Source organism: Bidens hawaiensis, unplaced genomic scaffold (assembly GCF_021521415.1).
Source record: "Bidens hawaiensis isolate Kalapana, Puna unplaced genomic scaffold, B.hawaiensis_p1.1 tig00012728_1, whole genome shotgun sequence".
NCBI classification, from domain to species: domain Eukaryota; kingdom Viridiplantae; phylum Streptophyta; class Magnoliopsida; order Asterales; family Asteraceae; genus Bidens; species Bidens hawaiensis.
In genome coordinates this window covers 463696-471078 of record NW_027492053.1, presented here as the reverse complement: position 1 = coordinate 471078, position 7383 = coordinate 463696, and the positions used below count along the sequence as shown (strand labels likewise).

The 7383-nt window shown below is 33.5% G+C and overlaps 2 pseudogenes; both read left to right on the top strand.

The window, feature by feature from the left end:
• Positions 1 to 3181: 3181 nt before the first annotated feature.
• LOC143541973 (dirigent protein 21 pseudogene) lies at positions 3182 to 3879 on the top strand (annotated as a pseudogene).
• Positions 3880 to 4876: 997 nt separating this feature from the next.
• On the top strand, positions 4877 to 6139 carry LOC143541947 (dirigent protein 21 pseudogene; annotated as a pseudogene).
• The last annotated feature ends 1244 nt before the right edge of the window (positions 6140 to 7383 follow it).

The following is a 7383-nucleotide window of genomic DNA, read 5'->3' as shown; positions in this document are numbered from 1 at the left end:
GATCATACTAAAAACAAATTATAATTCTTATAACGTTCAATAAATTACAAAATAACTATTTTACTATTTTATTAAATAAATGTGATAAATTTTGTGTAACGTGATGTTAATCACACATCCCGTGACCAGTGACCTCCATCGTTGTCGCTTCACTCTTCTACTTTGGGCTCTACAAACGTATATCATTTCCTGTGTTTGTTTTAGTTTTTGTTAATCCTCGTTTGAACGCATTACCCTTAAAGTGGTTTAGCTAGAAAGTAAAATAGATCGTTATTAATGGCACGAGTTCAATTATTATATTCATGATAGTTATTAATATACATGATATTAACCATCAAAATAACACCAAAGAGAGAGAATAATGTAAAAAAGTCTTGTTATATAATTGAAAAAAAAATCAAAAGCCCATAAACAAATATTAACCCAACCAAAGGTCCAAAACATAGTAAAAGAATTTATTTTGTTTAGGCCCACAAGAGACTAGAAAGCCCATAAACAGATTTAAATCCATGTAAACCTATTAGACCATCCTCTATGGTGGGCTTTGAAGCCCCTCCACAATGCCACGTCAGCGTCACGTAAACACCTGAGGGCATCGAAGCCCCAACCAATAATGTCTCGCTGTTGTTTAAAGCCTATTGGCTATACATATATACGTATGTGTGTGAGAGATGATGAGAGAGAAAGATGCCCGGCGTTGCGTTGCCCCTACCCACCGCGCCCCACCTTCCGTGCCCCCCTTTCGGCGGTGTTTCACGCCCTACGCGCCTAAAGGTCGCCCTCCACCGTGCCCATAGCAGCTGGTCTTAGTATTGTAGGCCATTATTTTGTCATTAACTCAAAACGAGAGAATAAAAGGCCCAATTAATGACCCAATATGATTTAAGCTAATAAACCCAAGTATTGTTTTTAAAAAAACATAATTTGGGCCCATTTTATAACTTGCACAAGGCCTTGAGAGACCTTGACTTCTCGTGGATGGCCCTGATTTTCAACTTAGTTCAGTATCCACCTTTGAGATCATTAATAACTTCATATGGAATTTTGGGTTATTCTCTCAATGCCTTCAACCATGAACCACCTCACCTTTAACCTTCAGTTCCTCATTCTTTTTAACCATTTGTTTGAACTCCTCAGTGCACCTCGATGGCATCACGTGTTCCACACCAACATGAATCCTTTTCTTGATGATTCTATTACCAGCTTGCAACACATAATCAACCATTAAAACACAACTTTCCTTGACATTTAGTTAGAGGTGTGCATGAAACCGAAAAAACCGAACCCAAACAAAACAGTCAAACTTTTGCTTCAGTTTTGGTTTTGCATATAAATAATTGAAACTAGAAAAGGCAACCATATTGAAATTATGTAATTTATTTTTTTATTTTAAATAATTCATAAGAATTAATAAATAGTGTAACACATATATTTATTTCAAATGTATAATAATTATAAACTAAAATTAATCAACAAAAAAAAATTATAAATTCATTATTTGAGCCATATTTTCTTCGGCTCAAAAACTAAAAAAACTAAATGTTTGGATTTTGGTTGGATTTGAGCTCGAAACCTACCCACACACACCTGACACCTCTATGTCTTGTTACGTTCATAGAGTGTGGATGATTTTGTATACGAGAATTTATATGTTATAGTTCATCATCCTGGTGACTATATGTTAGGATTTGGTTTGAACATTTGTTCTTACTTCTTCGGGAAATTGTACAGACATACTTGTTCTATTTTATAGGTTAACAAAAATCGTTTACACCTACCATATGACTTTAATTCTATATTAAAAATTAAAAAGAAGTTGGGCTTACTGAAATAAAATATATACACGAGCTAATTGAGATGCATACCTTGTGAAATAATATATCGACTATATCCTCCACAAGGATGTCATGTCTTTTAATTATATTTGAATGGAGTTGGTAAAATGAAACCACCACCATTTTATTGTAATTTGCCAATGTCAACCATCTTTTATATATATATATATATAAACTAATAAATTACAATTAATCAAAACAAATTATCCATAGTAATTTTATATCATTTAATATTTACGACTAGATTAAACCCGATACTTATTAAGGGTATGTTTGGCAAAGAGCTTTTAGGAGCTTTAAGCTACAAGTTTTAAGAAAAAACTCTTAATCAATATAAAGCCTTGTTTGGTTGTATGGGCTTGAAGTTTTTAGGTTATAAGAAAAAGCTTCTATTAAAACGCTCATACTACTAGCGTTTGATAAAAGCTACAAGCTTTTAGGGTTTATATTACCTAAATAACCTTCATCTCAACAAAAATACGACGACGTCATCCTCAACAAAGTTAACCCTGCTGTCAACAACCATTACAATCATCTATCAACTTCCAGTCATCAGCTTCTAGCTCGTTTTGCCAAACATACACTAAATCCATTTCCTTGAGTTGATCACATCAGGTCATCTCATGAGACGTGCTCCACATGCATAGATAATGGCCAATTTGCTACCAAATCAATGTAGTGTTTGACATATTCTAATACATATTATAATAATAACTAATATTTATAAAACATGTTTATAAAAAAGTAATTCGCTGGCGTCATCTACGAAAAGGCATTTGGCAGGCTGGTGAAGTTTCCCAAGTGGTTACTCCGTTTAAAATGAAGATATAGATTGAGAATTAAAGCCATTCCGGTCTAATCTGAGTGGTAAGGCTCTTGTTCAATCCTCACATTGGAGTAAAACATCTTTTTTTTCCATAAGTTTTGGTAGCTCAATAAAAACAACCAAATGAATTAATTAGTAGTCTAAAGGAAAAATGGATCTCACATTGTGATGAAAACAGGAAAAGCTCTGACTTGGTCACGTTTTTTGGAATAATATACAAAAACTCAACGACTTAGAGGAATTGTTTAAATTGCTATGGGATTAATTAAGTTATTTTATGTTAAACTACAAGATGCTATTATTATAGTTATCATAAAAACAATTGTTTCTAACATCTGTTTTATATAAAATATATTATCAAATAGTATATATTGTCTTATTGATGCAACTTGGGATATAACAAGTTGGATTATGATTTTTAAGGTATTATTTAGCTCACTAATGAATATTATCATGTTATAACTTGTAACAACCTAATTTATAGCTTTCTTTATATAGAGTAAACACCACCATTATTCAACATCTCCAAACTCTCTCCTCTTTCTCAACCATGGCACAAATTCTCCAAAAACAAAATTATATAATTGTTACCATTTTCTTGTTTGCACTATTATTGCAAGCAAAATCCCATCAATTTTCAGAAAAGTTATCACCAAAATCACTTGGTTTAAAGAAAGAAAAGTTAACCCACCTCCACTTTTACTATCATGACGTATTGAGTAGCAGTCAGCCTACCATGGTTCGGGTGGCTCAGGCCGCCATAACCAACACTTCCAAAACCGGGTTTGGAGCCACGGTCATCATTGATGACCCATTGACCGTGGGTCCTGAGCTAACCTCAAAGATTGTGGGAAGGGCTCAAGGGATAGTAGCATCCGCTGACCTAAATAACCCTGCCTATTTATTTGCAATAAATCTTGTGTTTACAAGTGATAAATATAATGGTAGCTCTTTGAGTATTTTAGGGAGGAATCAAGTGAATTTGTCGGTGAGAGAGATGCCGATCGTGGGAGGGTCCGGGCTCTTCCGGTTTGCTCGTGGTTACGCACTACAAAGTACACGGTTCCTCAATGCGAGCACCGGTGATGCAACCGCTGAGTATAATGTTTATGTCATTCATTATTGATTCTTGTCTTTGAATGGTGATTGAAGGTTCAACAAGCATACATTTATTATATGTTTATAGTATGATCATATTCGCAAAATTGTTTTTATGTAGCTATTTGTATTTTTTTTGTTGTTGTCCAAAACTACGTGTAAAATAAAGGAACAGTTCTTATATAATAAGTGAGATTCGTTATCTAGATGTTTACTTTATTTCACTCCTCACTCTATAAATCAAAATATCAACAAAAATAAAGATATAACCAAATTTGATAACATAACATATAAATATATCAATGACTTAACCCCCCCCCCACCCCCACCCCCCCCCCCCCCCAAAAAAAAAAACCCTTTGAATTTCAATGTAGCACATTGAAATTTTGGTTTTACACTTTTAACTAATGAACAATTTGACTTCACTTTAGAACTTTGGTTTATATATTTATCATTTTTTTAATGGACAACGTGACAATCTATATTGACACATTTTCTTGCATTATTCCGTAAAAATGGATAAAAAGCTTGATAATATATAAAACTGAAATCTTAATTACATAATGCTACAATAAATTCACTTCACCATCGAAAAATGGCCGACGGATCCGCTAAAATTCTAAGAACACAAACATATTTGAAAACACGTGTTGCTAATATGTATTTGTAGTGATCACCAATTCACCATTATGTAAAAAGGTGCAAATAACATATGGTTTGTGGTAGTGTGTAAATGAGTAAGGGCTTAAGGCATTAAGCTATGTAGAATTACTTGTATATTCACGTTCTCTGTTTGTTTATTTAATAAATCGTCCGTAAACTGTGCGGTGAAAAGTTTGTTAACGTTTGTTTATTTAATAAATGAATAAATATAAACACATGTCATTTGTTCATTTACATTTGTTTATACTCGTGAAAGAGTCATTAGTGTATTTGTTATTTCATATTCTATATTTTTGCTTAGATAAGCCCATTAGGCCATTTTAAGAGAGTTGTTTTTCTGGCCCATTCCAAGTTCTAAGCCTGATCCATTCAGTCTTGTTTGGCTCTAAGTTTGACCCATAGAAAGCTTGAGTAACTCCAATATAATGTGTTAATGGGTGTGTTCTTGTTAAAGATGGCCTCGTTCCGGTCCTTCCATAATCACCAACAAGTTGTTAATATCACCGTATGAGTTTTCTTCGATTTAACCAGATTAGTGTTTGACTTTTATGCACATCCAATAGATCGCGAACTCCAAAACCGAAGACGAGAGACTATTAAACCATTTGTTAACAAATTACCAAGTGATAACAACCGTATGACAAAGGTAAGTATTTGAAACTGCATGACTGATTGTTATAATGCATTTATGGTTAAGCTTATTCATTTATCGTTGACGTTTGTAGGAACAACGATTATCGTTTGATTGGTTATATTCTTGATGATGTGCTTTCTAGTTAAACATATACGTAATTAAAATCACTACCCATATAAGTTTAGTAAAAGAACTCACAATGAATAAAAATACACCACACACTAAAGTAAACTAATAAAGAAATAAAGAATTGTATATAACTTACTATAGAAAATCTAAATAAATAGAAGTTTCGATAGAAGATTATTCCAATCAAACGTTATATTCTTATTATAAGAAAAAAATAAGAGAGAGTATAAATAAGAACATATTCATTGATTGCATATTAGAACAAAGTGACTAAAGACATTGGCATATTGGTATCCCGAATATTATAGTATGAACAAGTTAGGTCTATTAATATCAGTTCCCACACACCACAAATCCACTACCCTCGATCTCTTTATCTCATCAAGGCCCAAATTATCCCAAAACGCATATTCACCATTTTAACCCTCTTCATAATATCATCTCTTTCAAACACAATTCCATATATTTTCAAGAATACTATCATCAATATCACTAGGTTTAAAAAGAGAAAAGCTAAGCCATCTCCACTTCTACTTCCATGACATATTATCCGGTGATCACCCGACTGTGGTCCGGGTGGCTGAGGCCATCATGGCCAACACCTCCCGAACCGGGCTTGGTGGTATGGTCATGATCGATGACCCATTGACCGATGGTCCAGAAATAACCTCCAAGATAGTGGGGAGAGCTCAAGGGATATATGCTTCTCCTTGTTTAATAAAATCTCGATTATTAATGGTTTTGAATTATGTGTTTACGGAAGGAAAGTATAACGGGAGCACTTTGAGTATATTAGGAATGAATCATGTGATGTCACATGTGAGAGAGATGTCGATTGTTGGGGAAGTGAGTTTTTTCGATGCAAGTGATTATGCGCTAGCAAGGACTCACACGCTTTATTTTGAAACCGGTGATGCAGTTGTTGAGTACGATGTTTATGTGCTACATTATTGATTGTTGTATTCAATGATGATGTTATAAAACATTTGTATTATGTTCTTGTTAAATAGAAAATGATCGAGTACACTTTGTTATTGCATGACTAATGTAGTATATGGTGTGAATCAAATACAAATGAAATTAACGTGTTAATTGTGAGAATCAAGTAGTATACAAGTATGGTAATTATGTAATTACATAACAAAGTAATTATGTAATTACTCTGTGATTTAATTACATAATTACCATACTTGTGTATATAATTACTCTACTTAATTCTCACAATTAGCACGTTAATTTCATTTGTACTTTAACTTTTCCCGTAACACCATATTGCTTCTATTCTTTTCATTAAAAACCTAATAAAATGAACATAACTTCTGCACGTCTAGTAAATCCCTAATAGTAAAAACGAAGATGAAAGTAGTATTGCACCATTGAATACCCAATTGGCAAGCGATAACAACTATATAACAAGAATTGAGCATTAAAAACTGCATAACAAGAATTGAGCATTAAAAACGAAGATGAAAGTAGTATTGAACCATAGTAATGCATTTATGGTTAGGTTTATTAATTTATCATTCGTAGGGTCAACGTTTATCGTTTGGTTCATTATCTTCTTGATGTCGTGCTTTCTAATAACAATTAAAAAAGGTGTCCAAAAGGTCCAAAGAAATAACATGGTGAATCCAAAGGCTCTTGTAGCATAAGGCTATGATCATACCCATGTGAAATTGTTAGGAGTTAAACGCTCACACGATTCAAACAGAAACACAAATGCGAAAGGAAATAAAGAACACGGGGATTTGCATGGTTCTGTCTAGATTGACTTATATACACCGTCGACAACTAGGTTCTTATCATTGAGTAATACAAAAGTACAAGTACAAAATGATGTGCAATTAGGAAAGCAAATTTGGGTTACACGCATGATTAACTTAACCAACAAGAAAACCAAAGTGGGTCAGATAAGATTAAAGCGGGCTAAAACCCATCTCGAGCTTCTCCTAAACCAACTAAAACTAGGAGTGTTCAAAAGTATCTGAATCTGAATCCGAATCCGCATCCGACTATCCTTATCCGAACTATCCGAAAACTCGGATTCGGATTCGGATATCAATTTTCAGCTTTTTCGGATAATTCGGATATCCGAACTATCCGATATATTAATTTTTAATATTTTTAATTTTATTTTATACTAGGTTATTGACCCGTGGGCGCCACGGGTGGAAAAATATAAATCATGTAATGTCCAC